Genomic DNA, 25,251 nt, shown 5'->3' on the forward strand with positions numbered 1-25,251 from the left:
GGAGAGAAGCCTGGTCTTCCAATTCTATTGTTGAGTAGTTTGCAAAGTTGTCCGGACTGCTGTTCTTGTATCTCCGTAGGTGTTTAGACTGTAGGGCGATCTGTTTATAGAAGTCATACTGGGTTCTAAGTTTGTTCACATGACGATGTGACTACTCGTAGTATTGGGCAGTCTCCGTCTTGAAGTTCACATTTAGAATTCATACATGGTTTCACAATCACAATCTCGTGTATACGAGTCGTATATAATTAAGATTGAAAAGGTAGTCGAATAACTGATTCTTCTTTAAGCTTACATCCCACTAGGAAAAGAAGTTAAAGTGGAATCATCAATTCTAGACCTGTAGAACCTTGATTATATATCACCCCTATGTATACATTCCTCAGCGACAGATCAACCGTATGGATCTTTGGATTGAAATTGACGTACTGTACGAGTGGTTCTTCAGAAAGGATAAGAGACATGAGGTACTCTGTGCATGAGTACTTCGGTGTTCTGATATGACGGCTTCGCTGGGAAGGCGATTTCAAAGAAAGAGATATATGTATGAAGCTATTTTTGTGCGGATCAAATTGAATCTAGTCGTATGATAATGTCGGAATAATATGGGAACTAAAGACATTAGATTTGAGCATAAGGCGTTACAGACAAAACACAACCGTGCAACCATCAACCGAGTTACAGTACCTTAGACTTACTATAAGACTATTGCTGCGAACAAGGTATACTACAGAAGACAAGTATACGCATCACAGGGGTCCCTTAACTGTCACACCCCAAAACCAAGAACGACGAAAACATTCCGGAGTGGAGGACGTCATGTGAAGTATCATAATAGTGTAAAGTAGTAAACAAGCAACAACATCATCCATTTCATTAAAAGTAAAGTTTTAATACATGTGTGTTCTTTCATTATAATAAGATATCAAAATATGTAATCGAAATAAAAGATGAGTCCTGTCTGTGCTCCGTCTTGTCAAAACCTGGCCATCGTACATGTCTAACTGGTTACCTGAGAATACAAGTTATTTTGAAAGCGAGTATCAGCGTAAAGCTGGTGAATTCATAAGTATTAATGTGTCTTTGATTTTTAAGTCTTATCCTTTTGTATTAGGATTAACACGACATCGCGAGTAGCAACATGTATAACCTTTGAACATCCGTAGATTGTTCAATTTTCCTCTGTAGCTGCAGCAGGTTTAAGGAATGGTTAATCCCGTAAAGGTACTCCTAGTATAAGTATTAACCGTAGGCATCCGTAGATGGTCATTTACCTCTGTAGCGAACAGTAGGCCAACAGAATGGTTAGTCCCGTAAAGGTATGTCACACCCCAAAACCAAGAACGGCGGAAACGTTCTGGGGCGGAGGACGTCATGTACAGTATCACAACAATGAAAAGTAATAAACAAGCAACAACATCATCCATTGCATTAATAATATAATTATTATACAAGTGTGTTCTGTCAAATTTTGATAAACACTAAAACATAAATCAAAATGAAAGATGCGTCTTGATCGAGCATCATCTTCCCTGAACCTTGCATCGGTACCTGTCTATGATGACCTACGGATACAAGTAATTTTGAAAGCGAGTATCAGCTTTGAAGCTGGTGACATCATAAGTATTTTAGTGTCTTAATTTGTATGTAATAAATTGTTTGTATATGAACTATAAGTATTGAAAATGTATGTGAACTGTAAGTATGAAAATCTTTGTAAAACAACTGTAAATGTTTGAAAAACCCTAGGAATCCCTATGATTCCTACTATTATATAAGGGTGTCTTCTACCAAGACCTAACTGTTCTGAATGTAGTCTTCTACCAAGACCTGACTGCTCTGAATGTAGTCTTCTACCAAGACCTAACTGCTCTGAATGTTCGTTTCTTGTAAAAGTGTGTAATTTTCCAAGTGTAACTATGATTAACAAAATATAGTTTTTACATTTAATGTTTAAGTGAAAAGATCACTAAATATATGTAAAGGGAAAATTAATGTAGTACTGTAGTGTTGTATTATAGGAACTACTGCTGTACTAACTACCTTAAACCATATTTATATTACGGTATCATGTGATTAATTGCACCATACTATTGACTGGAAATACCGACATAAGTATGGTCGTAAAAAGAAATGACGTTTGGCACCCGCAGACCTGCAGGTCCGGCTGTAGCTAGCAGCAAGGTGTAGGATAGTCAATCCAGTATAGATCTATACGCAAACTCACGCTCTCCCTCCAAGAGACTCTGGCTACAACTCGGGCCATGACATTGAAGGCATGCTCCGATACAGTGGATCACAATTTTGTTAACGTATTCATGTATATGTACTTATGTAAGCGTAATCATGTAAAAGTATATGAACGTATGCCTTTGCTACCCAAAGGTACTGAACTGACTGAAAGGAACTATTATGTCCATATATGTACACATGATATATAACTAATGTTTAAACAACCTTCGGACGGGTACCCGATATCCCACCAGACCACATCTCAAGCGCGAAAAGAAAATAGGGTGGATAGCCTTCCTAAGTCCTTTAAACATTTCTTATATAACTATACATATATAGGCATGCTTATAACAGGATCTCTATGTAAACGTATCTAAGTAAATGTACTCATGAATTTGTATAGTAATGTACTGTAATGTTCTAGCTGTAATGTATGTTCTCTCTATCTAGCAAGTATTGACTCATGAATGAACTGACTCATTGTATGATATCGCATTCTAGTAATAGTTCTAGTATCTCCCTAAACTACCCATATGGTAGTTTACTAGCAATCTAACTGGTACGTATGGACATGGATGTATACCCTTGCTACCCAAGGGCATTGGATGAACTGGAAGGACCTTTATGACTATATATGTACACATGATATATAACTAATATTTAAACGACATTCGGACGGGTACCCGATATCCCACCAGACCACATCTCAAGCGCGAAAAGGAAATAGGGTGGATAGCCTTCCTAAGTCTTTTAAACATTTCTTATATAACCATACATATAGAGACATGTAATTTATAATATAAAAGCATAAAATAAGTTTTGTAAAACCTTTGAACATAATTATCATCTAAGAAAAGATCGACTTGATGTCAATCTATAAAATGGTTTGAAGGCATGGGTTTGATAAATAATGAGTTTAGTATAAAGAAACATTTGTTTGAAACACAATTGTAAATAAGTTTGAAATAAAACATACAGAGTAAACTGTACAGCGTAATAAGGAGTTTTTAAACATATAAAGTGTTTATGAAAATCATTTGAAGGAAAACTTTTTGGTAAAACGGCTAATGAGTAGTAAATCATTTGAATGATGCTTATTAATCACATGTGCTTGATATAACAAGTAGCATGATTCTACTTGTATCCCTCCCATAAAACGTTTAAAAATAGTTAAAACATTGATTAAGGGGTATGAACTCACCTGTTGTAAGTGATTGGAATTGAACGGACTGTATCGTAAGGAAGGATCGGACAAGTGCTTGGTGTCAAGTGAAGACTTTAGACACTCACAATGATCCTAAATACATATGAAGACATATGTATACAAATAATTAGTGATTAAAACACTAATTAAACATGTATAAACATTCTAATGATAGGTAAACACTTTGGTCAAGTGCTAGGAGGCTAATGGGTTGCAACAAAGGAGTGCAAGACCTCTTATGGGAGTTTCTGGTCAAAAGTCCATATATGTTGGAGTTTACGGCCCAGGGGAGTAAACTCCTGGCCATAAACTCTCAATAAGGTTCCTAAATGAAGTCCAACATTATTACGACTCAAGTGGTGAATTGCTTCAAGGCTTAAACAAGTGTTTGGGCTTCCTTTTAGCTCCTTTGAGGAGTTCACGGCCCTGGGACCATATCCCTTGGAGATTACGGCCGTAATCTCCCTTGGGAGGATGTTTATGGTGTTTTCAAGTCCCTAAATTAACTAGGAACTAAACTAGGTAATTTGTACTAGGCTTTAGAAGAGTTTAAGGCACCATTTGGCACCACTTTATGGAGTTCACGGCCCTAGAAATTCATGGGCCATGAACACCTTACTCTCGGTGTTCTAAAGGTGTTTGCTAGTCCTAAACTCATTAGGGTACATGTCTAAATTCAAGCCTAAGCCTTAGGAAGTGTTTGTGGCATCAAAACACTCATAACTTGAGTTTTCGGCCCATGAACCATTTGGTCATGTGTTTGCGGCCGTGAACACCCATAGGTGTTGGTATTTTGATTGTTTTGGGTCTTAGACACATCAAGGTAATGTGCTATGCTAGTCTCTTGGCTAAATGAAGGCATTTAGGGCATTTTGGCAACCTAAAATGGAGTTCATGGCCCAAGAACTTCCTTGGCCGTGAACTCACTTTCACCCTTGATTCTTAATTGTTTTGGTGGTCTAAACATGTAATGGTAGTCCCTAGGTTGAGTTCCAAGGCTTTGAGGGACATTGGGCACACTTTTGGCCCTTAAAATGGAGTTTACTCCCCAAGGTGTTCTTGGGCGATAAACTCACAGATCTTAGTGTTTTGATTCGATTTTTAGGTTATAACACATAATCTAAGCTATATAATACAACTAGATAGAAGTACTCATGATTTGGGATAAAAACCCGAAGATCCGTGAGAGAGAATTTGGCTTTTCTCTAATTGGAAATGTAACTAATGAATGAATATGGTTCAGATTTCTATATATAGTCCTGGGATTTTTGGTAGAAAATATTTTTATTCCCGGAATGAACTCTAATATCCTAGAGTATTGGAATAATAGTATTGCACAAAACCCTAGTGCATCCACTCTCCTGATATCTCCTTAAGTGTAAATCTTGAAAAACAGCCAAACTTATACCCGAAGTCTGGAATTTCACTGAACTGTTCTAACTTCTATTGGCTTGATATGGTTTGTACAGAATGGAAACTTCGGGTTGTCACAAGGTACCCCTAATATAAGTAATAACCGTAGGCGTCTGTAGATGTTCATCTACCACTGTTGCTAACAGATGAGTTCCGGAATGGTTAGTCCCGTCTAGATATCCCGTTGAACTGGGATAGGCAGGACAATCTACACATAATGTACTAGTAAATCATCCTAGTGAATCTAGGTACAAGTATCCATGAAAGTGTATACAGGTAAATGTATCTATGTAAAGGTATTCATGTAAGAGTATCTATGTAGACATATTCATGTAACATGTAATGTATAGTATAGACTTATGAATGAACTGACTCTAGTGTGATTCCTTGTAATAGGAATTATGTTTTGTATCTCCTAACTATCCCTATAATAGTTAATTGGAAGGTAATTGATTGTTCCAAATAGGTTTATACACCCTTGCTACACAAGAGTGTGGGAAACTGAATGAAGGCTGAAAACTATAACATCAATACATATATAAGAACATAAGTGTATATATATAGTTTTGTTCAAGAAGATAAAATGGTTTTATAAGACATCTATGAGTTTTGAACAATAATTAACAATGACATGATGTCATTTTAATAAACATTTCAAACGTAATACTTTTGCTACCAAGGTCTTTTTAAGACAGAAAACCATTTCATGCATCACATTTTGAAGCATGTGAAATCAGTTGGATGAAAACACAGTTATAAATATCTATGATTAATTTAAGAACATGCTGTTTTCTACTTGTATTCCCCCCCATTTAAAGCATTTAAAATCATTTAAACATTGATTAAGGGGTATGAACTCACCTGTTGTGAGTGGTTCTAACGGGTATGCGTGTAGGGATGAGAAGTTCCATGAATGAAGTCCCGAGACACAATAAGTCCTAAATGAAATATAATGATACATATTGACATGAATATAGTGTTTATAACATCTATATGAAAGGAAACACTTTCCAGGACTAGGAAACACCTTGACCAAGTGTTGGAATCACATGTGATTCAACATAGGAAGGTATAAAGGCACTCACATGAGTTTACAACCATGAGTTCATGGCCCAAGGGAGTTTACGGCCGTAAACTCATGGCTACTCATGTGGGAATGCAAGTTTGAAGGCTAGGGAATGATTTAGGGACATTAGCTCTAACCTAAGATGAAAAAGACCACCATATTTGGAGTTTTTGAGGATTTCATGGCCGTTATGAGTTTACTGCCGTAAACTCATGGCCATATATGTTTATGAGGGTCCAAAAGGTCATAAGGAAACATTCTAAATTCAAGCCTAAGCCTTAGGAAGTGTTTGTGGCATCAAAATACCCCTAACTTGAGTTTACGGCCTATGGACCATTTGGTCATGTGTTTGCGGCCGTGAACACTTATGGGTGTTGGTATTTTGATTGTTTTGGGTCCTAGACACATCAAGGTAAAGTGCTATGCTAGTCTCTTGGCTTAATGAAGGCATTTAGGGCATTTTGGCAATTTAAAATGGAGTTCACGGCCCAAGAACATCCTTGGCCATGAACTCACTTTTAGCCCTTGATTCTTAATGTTTTTGATGTCTAAACAAGCCATGGGTAGTCTCTAGGTTCAGTTCCAAAGTTTGGAGGGACATTGGGCACACTTTGGCCCTTAATTTAGTGTTCACGGTCCAAGAAGATCTTGGGCCGTTAACACCATTTCCTTGGTGTTTTGAGGTTGTTTTCTAGCCCTAAACACATTAGGGTACAAGTCCAAACTTGTTTCATTGCTCAAGGAAGGGACTAGGCACCATTTGACCCTTATAAAAGAGATTACTCCCCAAGGTGTTCTTGGGCGGTAAACTCTCAAATCTTGCTGTTTTGATATGATTTTGATGTTATTAAGCACAATCTAAGCTATATAATACAACTAGATAGAAGTACTCACGATTTGGATGAAAACCCGAAGATCCGTGAGAGAGAATTCGGCTTTTCTCTAGTTGGAAATGTAACTAATGAATAAATATGGTTCAGAATCCTATATATAGTCCTGGGATTTTTGGCAGAAAATATTTTATTCACGAAATGAACTCTAATATCATAGACTTTTGGAATAACAGAGTTGCGCAAAACCCTAGTGCATCCATTCTCCTAATATCTCCTTAAGTGTAAATCCTGAAATACTCAAACTTATACCCAAAAGTATGGAAATTCACTGTAACTGTTTTAACTTCTATTAACTTGATATGGTTTGTTCAAAATGGAAATTTCAGGTTGTCACATTAACTGACGGGCTCCCTCAAAAGGTAACACTCGAGTCACACTAAATTAAAACGGTTTATAAGTTTGTTACAACGAATCGCCTTAATTACATTAACATGGGTCCGGAGTAGGTTCTCCTGCAGCTGTGATCCTTAGAATTCTGCCGTCTGCGTCGGAGTTCTATGTTATAGGACAATCCTTCTTGAAGTGCCCTATCTCACCGCATTGGTGGCATGACTGGCTAGCACTAGCATTGGTGGTGGGAGTGAGGTGTTTAGCCAAAGTTACGTGGACACGAGTTCCTTCCTCATTACTCCATTTTGGAAATTGCCTCCTAAAGCGTTCTGCAGGAGTTACCACTTGTTTATGTGGCATGGCAAGTCTTTGGGATCTCTTGCGCTCCTTTTGGGCTTGACGATATCGTCTTTTCTTTTCGGTCTTACGGCTTCGCATGTCTATGACTGTTGCCATTTGTTGGTTTCCCGGTTTAGTACTATCATTGGAACCCTCGAATCCTTTGTCAGTCTTGCTTGTGTTGCCTAAGTTGATGTGTGTAAGGAAAGTTGTCACAACAGCTGCTACTGCAGCTTGTAATGTAGCGGCGTCGATATGGAGGATAGGGGTTTCGTTGCTCGGCTGATTGTTTCCAGATGACGACATGATTCTGTAACACGAAAGATAAGGATTTTGTGAGCGATTCTGGTTGACTCTAGATGTACTTAGATTGTTCAAGTAAAGAGTAAGAGTATGTTCTCGAAAGTTTGACCTACATCCCTATGATGCAGTCCTAGTACAGATTGGAAGTATGTTCATGAAGGTTTGATCTACATCCCTATGATGCAGTCCTAGTACTGAGTGGAAGTAAGTTTGTAGAATGGTCTCAAGACATTTTTCGTTCAAGCTGAGGTATCGTTGGTTGGTGAGTAACATGATCCAACCACTAAAAGAGACTTGGAAATGTCTCCGGAGCTAAATTGCTATAGTCCAATGACTTGACTAAAGCATGTTTCAGGTATACTCAAATGAAAGTATGATGAGAGTATTTGAATAAAGAGAATGACATAGAAGTTAGCCGACTGTCAATATCTTTGATATTCATGACGTACAAGTTCGGGAAAAATGACCTTGTAAAAAGGTCTTATATCATATCTAGAGAAGATAGTCCTTGACAGCATAAAGGCCTAACTAAATTACTTACAGTACAAGATAGTTTCATAGAAAATGCCACATCGGGCATAGACAGAAAACGATTCCTTTTTACCAAGGAAGAATAAAGTAAAGCATCTACTACTGGTGACGGTCATCCTTCTGGTGAACTCTCAGTTTAGCCAGTTGGCGTTCCACATTAAGTAGGTGTCTTTCATACACCCTTTGGCGAACTCGGAGTTCTATGACTTCGGCTCGCGATTCAGCCAGTTCTTGCAGCAGGGTTTCATGGTCTCTCTCAAATCTCTCTCGATCATCTTCTAGATGAATGGTGCGGAGGGTATGCATTCTCACATTGGCGACAACTTCTGTGATCAGATGTAGGGCTGTCCTGCCTTGAATCTCATTTTGAGCCACTCTGCGGACCAGGATTGGCAAGATTCTGTCTGCTGAGCCCCCATTGCTCAGGTCATAAAAGCTTCGGACCATTAAATGGCATGGGCTGATCTTGTCCTTGGCTCCATGTTTCCAAACATTCCACCCACTGGGGCGTGGGGCCATGAAAAGCCGGACGAGGGTTAGGATTTGGAAAGGGAGCTGCCTGGGGTAGGTTCTCAACCTCGGGTTCGGAAATAGCACCGTCCGAAAGGTCTTCCTCATGGTGATCATTCAAAGGGATAGGATGATCATTATCTGGTTCTTCTTCAAGCCATCCAGCAATGACCTCATTCGGAAGGTACTGGTTTCCAAGGCATCTAGTATCTAACTGTGTCTATTGTAAGAGTGTGTATTTTCCCAAATATAACTATCATTAACCAAAAATATAGTATTTACATTACCGTGCATCGTGTGAATGTTCATGAAGTGAGTGTAATGGGGAAATAATAAAGTACTGTAGTTTTATAATAAGTGACTACTGCTGTACTAACTACCTTAAACCAGATTTATATTAAGGTATTATGTGATTTATTGTACCATACTATTGACTATGTAACACGACAATGAAGGTCGTAAAAATGTATGACGTTTGGCACCCGTAGACCTGCAGGTCCGACTGTAGCTAGCAACAAGGTGTAGGATTGTGACAACCGTCAATTTTCAGTCAAGTCAAAGTCAACTAAAGTCAACAAGTCAAACCGGTCAACTCAATTTGCCGTGAGTACTAGAGTTTACGTTATGTAATTTCTAAACAACTCTCTATTCTAATGAGAGATCATAAATCGAAAAGCGTGTTCATCTAGATCTCCTTAACCTAAAACGGTGGTACGTGGAGAGCCAAACCGATAAAACAATGTTACATACTCATCGGGAGTATGCAAGATCCTTAAACAAGGCTTAACGGGGTTTACGGACCCTGCAGTGCGTAGCCGGACACTCAAAAAGGTCGCCAATGAAACCTCTTTCAATCATTTTCACTCCATCTCTTCGTATCAGAAATCTGTCCCAAATCTCTCTAAGTATGAGAAATCTCTCCCAAATCTCTCTTTGTATGAGAAATCTCTCCAAGAATGTCAAATCTCTCCCAAAACTCTCTAAGTATGTGAAATCTCTCCCAAATCTCTCTCTGAATGAGAAATCTCTCCCAAATCTCTCTTTGTATGAGAAATCTCTCCAAGAATGTCAAATCTCTCCCAAATCTCTCTAAGTATGAGAAATCTCTCCCAAATCTCTCTTTGTATGAGAAATCTCTCCAAGAATGTCAAATCTCTCCCAAAACTCTCTAAGTATGTGAAATCTCTCCCAAATCTCTCTCTGAATGAGAAATCTCTCCCAAATCTCTCTTTGTATGAGAAATCTCTCCAAGAATGTCAAATCTCTCCCAAATTTCTCTAAGTATGAGAAATCTCTCCCAAATCTCTCTTTGTATGAGAAATCTTTCCAAGAATGTCAAATCTCTCCCAAAACTCTCTAAGTATGTGAAATCTCTCCCAAATCTCTCTCTGAATGAGAAATCTCTCCCAAATCTCTCTTTGTATGAGAAATCTCTCCAAGAATGTCAAATCTCTCCCAAATCTCTCTAAGTATGAGAAATCTCTCCCAAATCTCTCTTTGTATGAGAAATCTCTCCAAGAATGTCAAATCTCTCCCAAAACTCTCTAAGTATGTGAAATCTCTCCCAAATCTCTCTCTAAATGAGAAATCTCTCCAAGAATGTCAAATCTCTCCCAAAACTCTCTAAGAATGTGAAATCTCTTCCAAATATCTCTTTGTATGTGAAATCTCCCCAAGTATGTCAAATCTCTCCCAAATCTCTCTGAGTATGTGGAATCTCTCTCAAATCTCTCCCCAACTTTCTATAATCACTCGGGGCATCCCGACCCTCGAATTTGGCGAAAATAGCCCAAAAACGGAAGTCTACGCGAAAAACGGACCTTAGGAACCGAAACCCCTCTTAGGAACCGAAACCCCTCTTAGGAACCGAACCCTTCGAACCGAAAGTACTGTTCATGAACCGAACCGAAGGTGCTGACTTATGAACCGAACCGAGAGTACTGTTCATCCTAGCCAAACCTCGCATAGAAGGAAGAATCGAACCCGAAGGTACTGTTCATTACTGTTCACTACAGTTCCTTCGGTTCTGGCTTCTCTTCGGATCGAACCTTCTGACCTTCGCTTCTGACTTCTCTTCGGACCGAGCCTTCGGACGAACCCTCGCCTTCGCTCCTTCTTCTGGCACGCGCCTTCGCTTCCGAACCATGCACCCTCCTGACCGAACCTCGGCCTAGGGACCGAACCTCGGCCTAGGACCGAGAGGTCTCGCTGGGAACACATTTTTCTCCCGGTTTTCGCGTAGTTTTGCGTTTAAGGCCCGTTTTTAATTATTTTAACGCGGGGTTTTCACCCAAAATCATATTTTAACATAATAAACCCTAAATATTCACAATTTAATCATAAATTCATAAAAATCTCTATTTAAATAATAAAAGCAAGTGGGTAAAAGTACAAATAGGAGGAGTGTTGACTTTGCTTTACTTTATGACACAAGCAACCACTCCCACAGCCACTCTATGACCAGCCATACCTCCCCACCTTACCTAGGTCACATCAATGTCCTTTCCACTCAATCATCACTCCTTCCCATGTTTTTGAGAGCTGGATATTCATCCTCTCTCCTCATTTTCTCTCATTTGCTCTCATTTCACAAGAAGATCAAACTCTTTTCTCTCTCACTTTCTCTCTCTAGAAATTCGAGATTCAAGGGCTGATCTTGAGTTTTTCCTCCACATTTGGTAAGCATAATCCATTTCCTTTATGATTATCTCAATTATTTCCACTCAAATCATGGATATCTTACACAAACTCCATTATATTTGTGTTAGAGCTTCGAATCTTCAAGGGATTCTTCAAGTGTTCTTGGGTTGAACACTTCTCTTCTTCAACACTTATCTACTGAAATCACACAAGGTGAGTTCATACCCCTACATTTTCATGTTTTCTCAAGTTTTTAGGGGGGGAATACAAGCTAAAACAACAAGAACATAACTAATTTTTTCTAACAGCTTTCATCAGAAAAGTTGGACTCCATTCACGGACTGTTTTGGACGACTTAAACATTTTTGTTTGAAAAACTGTTTTAGGTGTAAGTAGTTCCAGTTTTTAGCTTTAAAATGACTACTTGCACATCTCCATACGATTTTTCTACAATTTATGGTGATTTTTACAAAACTGCCTATCATTTCAAACACCAATCCGGACCAGTCTGTGATTATGGACTTTTTCACCTAAGTTGCAGGTCATTAAAAATCATGATAAAAATTATGAGTAAACTAGACACATTTTGGGAACTCTCAGAATTTACGGATTTAGTTTTCGACTTCGTATGATTTTTCTATGGCTTTTCTAAAACAGAGCAGGAAGGCCTAATTTAGTTAACATCATATAATTTTCATAACACTTTGTATTACGTTGAGCAAAGTGTATAATAATAAATTCTAAGTTTTGAATGTGTTTCTTAGCAAATTTTATCATCATAAACTGAAAATAAGTCATTCATGATAAGATTTATTCATTCATTTAGAACACGTATATAAACTATAATAAGCATAGTTTAATGGATTTCGTAATCCTAACGCTTTTTCATAAAAGAGTTCTTGTATATTACAAACGTTTTGGATAAAACTATAATAGGTATAGTTTATGATACATCACATAACACACACGTACAAAAAGGGTACATTCATACAGAAAGGTTTTACACTCCCGCACACGACTTGTAAACTTGTTAACCTAAATTGTGAGACAATCTCTTTCCGTACTTCCGAGTGCGGGATATAAAATCCTGTTAGTTATAATCAGAGTCTCCTGGAGGGAGAACGTGATAGTTGTGTATAGATCTATATTGGGTTTGACACCCCACACCTTGCTGCTAGCTACAGTTGGACCTGCAGGTCTACGGGTGACAAATGTCATTTCAGTTTTACGACGCCTGAGAAACGTCGTGGCAGGTTCATTTAGTCTTAAGTAAGATTATAGCGGCTCACATAAGGATATAACAATACATAAAGTTTACGGGATTTTTATAAAACTTAAAAGGGTTTTATGTCGATTTTAAAATCACTTTTATCTCAATAAGTATAGATATTACTGTACACTTTCGGTTTCGGTATTTATGACTACACATCATTTGAAACCATATTTATAACTTTAAGTATAGACAATACTTGTTATTTTCTCGGTCTTGAGATTTAGGACTACATATACATAAAGTATTAACAAACATAAGAATTTGCGGGAACTTCATTTATTTCAAGCGCGTTTATGTCAATTTAAACACATATCATTTTCCTTTAGTAAGAGAGGTTACTTATACATTTTGGTTGTCGGTTATAAGACTACATTACATAAATTTTGTAAAGAAAATATCGGATTTTCTGAATACATATCATCTCGTTTTTACAAGGAAAACGGTTTACTTCTCCAATAAAATCTCTTATGAACTCACCAACCTTTGTGTTGACACTTTTCAAAACTACTTGTATTCTCAGGAATTCAGTGAAAACAGGAAACCAACAACGTTTTGAGGATGGGACGATAAATCGTCAAACAGTTCATTTTGTTTCATAATGTAATTGATTCAAATCATGTAAACATATACTTTGGTGTAACTTTTTCAATTATATTTATGATGGTTGTATTTACTTTGAGCACTATTATACTCGTTGTTGTGATACTCTACATGAAGTCCTCCACCCTCGGACGTTTCCGCCATCCTTGGTTTGGGGGTGTGACAAGGATAGTCAATCCAGTATAGATCTATACGCAAACTCACGCTCTCCCTCCAAGAGACTCTGGCTACAACTCGGGCCATGACATTGAAGGCATGCTCCGATACAGTGGATCACATTTATGTTAATGTATTCATGTATATGTAATGTATTGTTACTTGTTCTAGTATCGTTGTATATGTTCTCTTTCTAGTATAGTTGAATATGTTCTCCTTCTAGTATAGTTGTATATGTTCTCCTTCTAGTATAGTTGTATATGTTCTCATAGTAATATCATGTATATGTTCTCGTAGTAATAAGTACTGACTCATGAATGAACTGACTTCTTGTATGATTCACATTATATTAAACATATTAGTATCTTCCTAAACTACCCATATGGTAGCTTACTAGTAATATAACTGGTACGTATGAACATGGAAGTATACCCTTGCTACCTAAGGGTATTAAACTGACTGGAAGAAACTTTATGACTATATATGTACACATGATACATAACTAATATTTAAACGAACTTCGGACGGATACCTGATACTCACCAGATCACATCCCAACGGTTAAAAGGAAATAGAGCGGATAGCCTTCCTAAGTCCTTTAAACATTTCTTATATAACTATACATATATAGGCATGCAATTGTCGATATAAAAGCATAAAATAAGTTTTGTAAAACCTTTGAACATGATTATTATCTAAGAAAAGATGGACTTGATGTCAATCTATAAAACGGGTTGAAAGCATTTGTTTGATAAAACATTTTAAGTATAAAGAAGCATTTGTTTGAAACACAATTGTAAAAGAGTTTGAAATGAAACATACAGTGTATAATGAACAGTCTAATAAGGAGTTTTAAACATATAAAACGTTTATGAAAATTTTGTGAAGAAAATTGTTTGGTAAAAGAGTTAATGAATAGTAAATCATTTGAATCTACTTGTATCCCCCCATAAAACATTTAAAAATATTTAAAACATTGATTAAGGGGAATGAACTCACCTGTAGTAAGTGGTACGGATGAACTGAAGGTGTAGGATTGCTAGGTGTCAAGTGAAGTCTTAAACACACTCTATGATCCTAGTTAACGTATAATATCACATATATGTATCAAATTAGTCTTTAAACAACTAATAAACAAAGTCAAGACACCCTAGGACATGCTAAACACCTTTATCAAGTGTTATTAGCCTCAAGGATTGCATCTAAGTGTTGTAGGTCAAGGCTAGGGGTTTAGGGTTCCAAAGGACCCCATTCTTGATTTTACTCTCCAAGAACCAAAACACAAGGAGTTTACGGTTGTAAACCCTTGAGTTTACGGCCATAAGCTCCTAAGCCTTAGGTTATTTTGTGCTTTGAAGCTTTACATGTTCCCTAGAAGCATTTCTACTTGATGGTTTAATCATTGGAAGGGTTTAGGGCATTAATACACTCCTTTGAGTTTAGGACCCCAAGGCCATTTACTTTTGGATTTACTGCCGTAAACCCATATGGAAAAGGGGTATTTTTATGTTTTCAAGTCCAATGCTCATCTAGGATAGGTTTTAGACAATTATCTAAGGCTAATGAAGGCCTTAGGCACACTTTGGTACCCTTATTTGATGTTCACGGCCCAAGAACCAAAACCCTTAGATATTACGGCCGTAATCTCTCATGGGGGTGGGTTTTTGGTGATTTCAAGTCCCTAAATTAACTAGGAGTGAATCTAGGATAGTGTCCAAGGCTTTTGGAGGGTTTAAGGCACCTTTTGGCCCTTGAGTTTAGAGTTCACGGTCTAAGAACTTCTTGGGCCGTGAACACCTTACTCTTGGTGTTCTTGGGTGTTTTCTAGTCCTACATACAATAAGATACAAGTCTAGTCCAGTTTCATTGCACAAGGAAAGGACTAGGCACTCATTTGTCCCTTAAAGAAGGGTTTACGGTCCAAGATGTTCTTGGGCCGTAAACTCTTAAATCTTGTTGTTTTGATATGATTTCTAGGTTATTAAGCGCATAATAAACTCTATAATACAACTAGATGGAAGTACTCACATTTTGGGACAAAAGTCCGAAGATCCGTGAGAGAGCATTCTGCTTTTCTCTAGTTGGAAATGTAACAATTGAATAATTATGACTCAGAATCATATATATACTCCTGGGGTTTTTGGCAGAAAATATTTTATTCAAGCAATGAATTCTAATATCATAGAGTTTTGAAATAACAGATTTGCACAAAACCCTAATGCATCCTCTCTCCTGATATCTCTTTAAGGGTAAATCCTGAAATACTCAAACTTATTCTAAAAAGTTTGAAAATTTACTGCAACTGTTTTGACTTCTATTGACTTGATATTGTTTGTACAGAATGGAAATTTCGGGTTGTCACAGATGAGGTCGAGGCTCCCTGAAGTTCCGTAATCCGGCGTTCGGCCGCGATCACTCTCTCCTTGAGAGCTGCGTGCTTCTCCTTCGCTCGAGCAGTGGTAAGGTCCTCGAAAAGTTGGTCCACTGGATAGAAGTCCCTTTTCCAACTCCCTGGTGCGTGCATCGGTGGCTGCCGTAATAGCGTTGAGATTCCAAACTTGATCTGCCATTTCCCTACTCTGGTTCCCCAAATTCGTGATATGCTGGACCATGACGGGGAGGGCTCTGTCAGCCGGTCCCCCGTGGCTAAGGTTATAGTAACAACGTTGGTCGCCATATGGTGATCGTTGGCGTTGTTGTCGGCTCCACCTCTCGATCATTGTTGCCCAATGGGGCTTAGGCCCGTTGTGGCCGAAGTGGTTCGCAGGCACCCTGGCGATGTTAGGAGGGTTGAAGACTTCCTCCTCTGGTTCCTCTTCTTCTTCTCCCTCTTCCGATTCTTCTTCTTCATCCTCCATTTCATCTTCCTTCACAGGTTCTTCTTCTTCGTCAATCTCCTCAGGGTCCTCCTCAGGATCCTCTTCAGGATCCTCCTCGATCATCTCCTCGGGTTTTGCCTCGAGCCATCCGGCGTTTCCCTCATTAGGGAAATAAGGGTCTCTAGGTAGATGAAATCCGGCCTTGTCGTCTGCATGAGAATTAGGGTGTAAGAAGCATGTAATGGATAATAATAATAATAATATTGTGCTATAGAAACATAAAATACTCCAATAGTGTTTTAAGTGTTTAGATTTTGTTTTTAGAGCATTCTTTGTAGAGTGAAGTTAGGTCGTTAGATTTGTTGCCCATTACGACTGTCCCCCAATATGTGCAAGTCACTTCTCGAACGGATATAGTTGATCAGGCTATATCCTTCCCAAAACTGATTACACATACCAAGGCATACTCATAGTGTTCAACTCCTCTTCTTTTACTTTATGTTCTCCCTGGTTATGACAGTATGCGAGCATGTATGTATACTTTAAACAAGAAAACTATTTATTTTCTAAATGTATAACCAATTGAAAAATGTTCAAATCAGAGACTTCTAGTCCCAATTGTGTTTATAGTTTGTATATCTTATGTGGTTTGATATACTTAATTCACTATAAACCGTGCTCTGATACCAATCTGTCACACCCCCAAACCAAGGATGGCGGAAACGTCCGGGGGTGGAGGACTTCATGTATAGTATCATAACAACAATTACAATAGTGATTAAAGCAAACACAACCAACATAAATATAATTGAAAAAGTTACACCATAGTATGAGTTTACATGTTTCCAAATCAATTACATTATGTTGACAAAAATGAAATGTTTGACGCCTTACGTCCCATCCTCAAAAACACTCGGTTACCTGTTTATGGATTTCCTAAGAATACAAGTAATTTTGAAAAAGTGTCAACACAAGGTTGGTGAGTTCATAAGCTTTTGAGGGTGATGCTAAAATCCTTTCCTTGTAAAAGTGATGTTTGTTCAAGAAAAATCCCATATTTTCTTAGGTAATGCATTATAATCTTAAAAGTCAAGACCAAAATGTACAAGTATTTTACCATACTTAGGGAAATTTGTGCAAGTTTAAATTGACATAAACTCATTAAATTTAGAAGTAAAACCCGTAAATCTTATGTTTGTTAATACCACATGTGAGTTATTATAACCATACTATGACTCAGACGGCCTCGTAATACGACGTACTTCAGGCGTCGCAAGTTAAATGAGACTTGTCACCTCAGACCTGTCAATCTAGCTGTTGCATGCAACTCAGGTGTAGGTTTGTCAGACCCAATATAGATCTATACACAACTATCACGTTCTCCCTACAAGAGACTCTGGTTACAATTTATAGGAGTTTTGACTTTGTTACATGGATGTAACACGAAGCGAGTGTCTCACAAATTTATTCATTAACAGATTTACGTGAACTGAGAACCTTTAGTAAAGAGTTTGAAATGTAATGAGACATAAACTATACCTATTATAGTTTATCATAATCGTTTATAGTGTAAAAGCAACATAAAGTATACTTCCATAGTTTATCAAATATTTGCATGCCATGGACGTAAACTTTGTTTATAACATTAAACTAATTACCATTCTTGAGAAGGTAAAAATCTATTTGTCTACTGATATATGACTAATTGCCAAGACAAAATGGCATATAATGTAATAATATATGATCACATAATGATATACACTTGCTCAACAAGTTACAAGGTGGAATGAAATTGATAACATTTTTCTGTTGTTAACATTTTATATTGTTGTTCTTAGAAAATTTATAGAAACATTATCGAAGGTCCAAATCAAAATCCGTAAATTTTGGCAGTTTGGAAAATTAGTCTAGTTTGTTCATAAATTTTATTATGATTTTTAGTGACATCCAACTTGTGTGAAAAAGTCCATAATCATAGACTGGTCCAGATTCGTTCTTGAAATGGTAGGCAGTTTTGTAAAAATCACCATAAATTGTAAAAAAATCGTATGGAGATGTGCAAGTAGTCATTTTAAATCTAAGAACTTGAACTATTTGCACCTAGTACAGTTTTGAAAACTAAAATGTTTAAGTTTCCCAAAACAGTCCGTGAATTGAGTCTAACTTTTCTGATGAAAGCTGTTGGAAGAGTTTAGTTGTGTTCTTGTTGTTTTAACTTGTATTCCCCCCCCCCCCCCCCCCCCTAAAAACTTAAGAAAACGTGAAAAGATAGGGTTATGAACTCACCTTATGTGATTTCAGTGGATGGATGTTGAAGAAGAGAAGTGTTCAACTCAAGAACACTTAGAAGATGCCTTGAAGAACCGAGAACCTAACATGAAGGTGACGATGTTTGTGTAAGATTCTTATGATTTTGAGTAGAAGAATGTGTAATAATCATAAGAAGAATGAATTATACTTACCAATAGTGGAAGAAAGCTTGATGATCAGCCTTGGAAGTCTCGAAATTGGGAGAGAATTGTGAGAGAATTTGGAGTGTGATCCTTGGAGGGAAAATGAGAGAATGAGGGAAGTGTGAGGAGAGAGAGGGGGTTGTCCCGCTCTTAGGACGTGAGTATGGCTGAGAAATGAGTGGGAAAAGTACTCTTGAATGACCAGGTATGGTGGGGAGGGGTGTGGGTTAGTCATGGAGTGGGTATGGGGGTGGTTGCTTGTGTCTAACACTATGGCAAAGTCAACACTCCACCACAAGATCTTACTTAATGAATATTATTCTTAAGTAAGGATTTCCTTAAAAATATGTTGAATTTATGAATATATGGGACCTTATATGTCAAAATATAAGTTTGGGTGAAAATCCCCCGTTAAAATAATTAAAAACGGGCTTATAACGGAGTCGTGGTCGAAAACCGGGTAAAAAGGTGGAAAATCTGAAGTCTGGGCGAGTGCTCGGTCTCAGCAGCCTTAGTACCGGAGTCGCTGAATTAGGTCCGAAGGGGAGGGGATTGCAGTTCGATCAGATACCGCAGGCGGCTTGTCAGGAGGGTCCGAAGCAAAGGTTGGTTGCGGTGCTCGGTTCCGGGTTAGGTTCCGCTGCGGTCTTCAGCAGCCTCGGTCTTCATAGCTCCGGTCCTTAGTCATTGCGGTCCGAAGGCTGCGGTTCCTTAAGGGGTTGCGGTTACTCAATGGGACTTCGGTCCTGGTTCTTGGGACCTCGGTTCAAGGAGGGTTTGGCCCCTATAGAGAGACTTCGGCCCTAAAAGGCTATGTTCCAGGATATCACCCCTTTTCGAGTGTTTTTCACCAAGTCAAGTGTCGGGATGCCCCAAATGATTATAAAACTCAAAAGAGGTTTTGAGAGAGATTTGGGAGAGATTTGACATACTTGGAGAAATTTGGGAGAGATTCGACTTACTTGGAGAGATTTCACATACGGAGAGAGATTTGGGAGAGATTCCCATTCTTGGAGAGATTTTAAATATAGAGAGATAAAGTGAAAGAGATTGAGAGAGACTTCTTTTGTGACCTTTTTGAGTGTTTGGCTTCACAACGCAAGGTCCGCCAGCCCCGTTAACCCATGTTTAAGGATCTTACACACTCCCGATGAGTAGGCAACATTGTTTTATCGGTTTAGTTCATTACTTGCTATAGTTCTAGGTTAAGGAAATCTAGATATACAACTTTTCAATTGATGATTTCTCATTAGAATAGCAAGTTGTATAGTAATTACATAGCGTAAAGCCTAGTATACAAGGGTTAACTGAGTTGATTGGTTTGACTGGTTGACTTTGTTTGACTTTGATTTGACCAGAACTTGACGGTTGTCACATTATGCTAGTATGATCTGTTAGATCGGTATCCTAGAGGGTAGGATGATAATATGTGATATTTGGTATGACCTGTTAATTAGATATCCTAGATGGTAGGATAATATTATATGTTATGTGGTATGATCTGATAGACCAGTTTGTTGTGTATAGACTGTTATGTGATTATTTGTTATATGTGCACAAGTTTGTTTGGCGGTTGAGGCTTATCTGCTTTGTGTGAAAGCCAATAGACCTGGGCATTCCAACCTGTTGGTTGTGGGCCATAAGTATTCCATCCCGAGGATGATTGGACTCATAGTATGTGGGCATTCCAACCTGGTGGTTGTGGGCGTGGGGTATTCCAACCTGATGGTTGATTGGACCCATAGTGTGTTGGCATTCCTACTTGTTGGTTGAGGGCCTGGGGTATTCCAACCCGATGGTTGATTGGAACCATAGTATGTTGTTTATGATTATATGTGTATTGTTGTGGGTATGGGTATTTTGGGGGAACTCACTAAGCTTTCGAACTTACAGTTTCAGTTTATTGTTTCAGGTGCATCAGGGGATCATGGAAAGGCAAAGGCGTGATCGTACAACTCCTCATAGTTCATGATTTTATGATTTGATTCTAGAGATACACTAATGATTAAACTATTTTGAAAACAAACCGTAATAACTTAATGGTTTTAAATGTTCTAAAAAGTTTTAAATTGGCTTGAATTTTATGGGTGTTACATGTTGGTATCAGAGCCTTGGTTTGAGTAAATTGGAAGAACATTCGTGTGAATCCAGTCTCAAATCAAGGAAAACATTTTCAAAATGATTTCAAATCGTTTTCAAAATAAGTAAAGGAGGGTGCAGGGTGTACGATCAGCCGGAGCCAGTAAGTTGATGTCACACCCCCAAACCGGAACGACGGAAACGTTCGGGGGCAGATGACTTCATGTAGTACCGTAACAATTGAATACATAGTAAAGAAAGAAATATAACCATCATATATATAATTGAAAGTTTACATTGTTAAAAGGTACATGTTCAAAACCAATTACAATATGATGACAAAATATGAATTTAAACTGGCGACGCTGCGTCCCTTCTTCAAAAGCTGTTTGTTACATGTTATTACTGAATCCCTGGGACATACAAGTAGTTTTGAAAGAGTAGATCAGCATTTAAGCTGGTGCGATTCATAAGTATTAAATGACAATGATTTTATGAACTAAAATGAAATGGTTTGTTTTTGTTTGATTCTTCCTAGAAAATTCCATATTTTCTACTGATATAAATGTAGCCTTCTATCAAGACCAATGTTTGTTTCTAGAAAATTTATGTTTTTCCGTATGTGGGTGACAGTTTAGAAGTTCCAAAACTGTAACACAATAATGTTTTTCATGCCTAAAGTAGTTAATTTATGTACGTGTAAAGTTTTCCAAGACGTCTGAAAAACCCCGTAAATCAATGTCTTTTTAATACTCCATGTGAGTTTTGTAACCATGTTATTTACTGGATTTGCCTATACACAACGTTCTTCAGGCGTTGGAATGTTCTGACATTTGTCACCCCAAATAGTGTACTGTAGCTAACAGTCAGGGCGCGGGGTTGTCAATCCCGTATAGATCTATACACAAACACCATGCTCCCCCTCAAAGGGATTCTGGTATATAATACAGGACTTGAAATGTGTACTCGAACGTACGTGAAGTTTAATGTCTCACAAAATTTAGTATAAAACAGATTTACGTATGAAAATGTTCGTTTGTTCTTGTATATGAATGTATCTCCTTGAAATAGTATTTCTAGTATGTAAAAGTTCATGATGTTCTCGTAAAACTATACCTATTATAGTTTTCTAAAAGTGTGTCTCGTTTGTATAGTAAACCCTAGTGAAATGCTCACTTGTTATGAAAGTATAACTTTTGTAGTGCCAAAAATGGACACATATGCATACAGTACAAGCAGAGTGATTTATATATATATATATATATATATATATATATATATATATATATATATATATATATATATATAACAACATTTTTCATTTCAAAAGACAAGATGCTATCGTGTTATATTTTGCATACGAAAGTTTCCCTATAATAGTTATAAATCACATATGATTCCATTGATAAAAAGTGTATAATGAAACTTTATATAACATACGATAATAATCGTGTGTTTTACTTGTATTCCCCCCCCCCCCTTTAAAAGCATATAAAAGCATTTATAAAACATTTAAAAGTGTGGATTATAGGGGTATGAACTCACTTGAATGGTCGAAGAAGGCGACATGAAAACCAAGCAGAACTTCGACTCGAGAAAGCGGATTTTATCGGGATTCTCAGGAGCACAAACGACCTTCAGGACTTGAGCAAGGAAACCGGGGCTTCGGGATATCACGTGCACGGAAAACGAGGCAAAATCGCAAGAAAGATGAGAGGAATTGGGCCTTTTCTTCGGAACCCTCGCATCCCTTTTATAGGGGCTGGGAACCGCCTCGTTACGCTGGGCGTACGCGGTTATGCTAGGCGTACGCGTGCGTCATGCGTGACCACATCCTCGACTGCTTCAGAACTTTGGATGGGACGGGGCATAGCCTCGCATAGGGGCGACGTGGACGATCCGAGGCCTAGTCCTCGAGTACGGGGCGTAACTTCAAAAATTCATATCTTCTTCATACGAACTCCGTTTTCGACGTTCTTTATATCCACGCGTAGGTGAGACTACGCTCTACAACTTTCGTTTAGATTCTGTCGGCAAATTTTGAAATTATTTTTATTATTTATTTTTATAAGGTCGCGGTAAGAAAATTTTGTTATAAATTTATAACTTCATTATCCGATGTCTGTTTTTGCCAGACTTTTTACCGTTGAAAAACCATTGTCGAGACCTTCAATTCTCATTTAGGTCATTCCGGCCAAAAGTCGCTCGATCTCTGTTTCGAGTTTTTAGCTGTCTGTCGCTAAGCCAAACTTGGAAAAATCATAACTTCCTTATATGAAGTCAGATTTGGACGTACTTTTTATGTACGATCACGGTTTAATGATATCTAACATAGTAGGTAACCAAACAGAGACTTTTGAACATTTTAATTTTCGAAGTTAATTTCATTATATCAAAAGTGGTTACAATACTTGACTTTTTAGGTCATTACATAGAGTTGAAGTATCGGGTTGTCACATCATCCCCCCGTTAGAGGGAATTTCGTCCCGGAATTTAAAGTAAGAAAGATAATTGGAAATCAGAGAAAAAGATATGGGTAGTTTTTTTATCTGATCTTCGCGTTCCCATGTGAATTCAGGTCCTCGCTTGGCGTTCCAGCGAACCTTGACGATGGGTATGCGACTTTGTTTCATTTTTTTGACCTCTCGGTCCATGATTTCTACCGGTTCTTCCACGAAGTTGAGGCTCTCGTCGATATCGATCTCGTCGAGTGGAATAACAAGAGTCTCATCCGACAGACACTTTTTCAAGTTCGAGACGTGGAAGATTGGATGTATGTTACTAAGTTCACGTGGTAGATTGAGTTTGTAAGCTACAGGGCCGATTCTGGCGAGAATCTCGAAAGGCCCTATGTATCTTGGATTTAGCTTTCCACACTTTCCAAAGCGTATTAAGCCTTTCCACGGTGAGACCTTCAATAGAACGCGGTCTCCTACCTAGAATTCCAAGGGTTTCCTCCTTTGGTCAGCGTAGCTTTTCTGTCAGTCTCTAGAGGCTTTCAATCGTTCACGAATATGAACGGTCTTCTCTGTCGTTTCTCGTATGATTTCTGGACCAGTAAGAGTGCTCTCAGGAACTCGTCCTTTAGCTAACTGTGTGTCACCAACTTCAGCCCAGCACAGAGGGGACCTGCACTTACGACCATAAAGGGCTTCAAATGGAGCAACCTTTATGCTCGTATGATAACTATTGTTGTATGAAAATTCGACAAGGGGTAAATGTATATCCCATGCCTTTCCAAAGTCAATCACACAGGCTCTCAGCATATCTTCCAAAGTTTGTATTGTTCTCTCACTTAGCCCGTCTGTTTGTGGATGGTAGGCTGTACTCATGTCTAGCCTAGTCCCCAGGGAACTTTGTAGTGACTGTCAGAACCTTGAAGTGAATCTACTGTCTCTATCGGAGATAATGGATATTGGAACACCATGTAGTCGCACTATTTCCCTTATGTAAGTTCTTGTAAGCCTTTCCATCTTGTCAATCTCCTTGATTGGTAGAAAATGCACAGATTTAGTCAATCTGTCGACGATGACCCATATGGTATCGAGTCCACCCGTTGTCTTGGGCAGCTTGGTTATGAAGTCCATAGTAACCCGTTCCCATTTCCATTCCGGTATCTCCGGTTGTTGTAGTAATCCTGAAGGTTTCTGATACTCGACCTTAACCGTAGCGCAAGTAAGGCATTTACTTACGAAGGTAGCAATTTCTGCTTTCATGTTAGGCCACCAGTAAAGTTTCTTAAGATCCAAATACATTTTATCGGAACCTGGGTGAACAGAATATCTCGTGTTGTGTGCTTCGGTCATGACCACGTTTCTGAAGCCACCATGTTTCGGTGTCCAGATACGGTCCATGAGATAATATGCTCCGCCACCCTTGATTTCTAGATTCGTTTCCATTCCTCTTAGGGATTCACCCGTCACATTTTCAGGTTGCAAAGCTTCCAGTTGAGCCTCCTTAATTTGTGTGGATAAGTGGGAATGGATAGTCATAGTCAGAGATTTGACTCTCCGACCAGTGTATTATTTTCGACTGAGGGCGTCAACTGCTACATTGGCCTTGCCAGGATGATAACGAATTTCGCATTCGTAGTCATTGAGTAGCTCGACCCATCGTCGTTGTCGCATGTTGAGATCCTTCTGATCAAAAATGTGTTGAAGGCTCTTGTGGTCGGTGAAAATAGTACTCTTCGTTCCGTACAAGTAGTGTCTCCAGATCTTCAGAGCAAATACCACTGCTCCTAACTCAAGATCGTGTGTTGTATAGTTTACTTCGTGTATCTTAAGCTGACGGGAGGCATAGGCAATAACCTTCCCTCTTTGCATAAGAACACGACCTAGTCCTTGATTTGATGCATCGCAATACACTACGAAATCTTCTATCCCTTCAGGGAGGGATAGTATCAGTGCA

The sequence above is a fragment of the Lactuca sativa genome, chromosome 1, assembly GCF_002870075.4.
Source record: "Lactuca sativa cultivar Salinas chromosome 1, Lsat_Salinas_v11, whole genome shotgun sequence".
NCBI classification, from domain to species: Eukaryota; Viridiplantae; Streptophyta; class Magnoliopsida; order Asterales; family Asteraceae; genus Lactuca; species Lactuca sativa.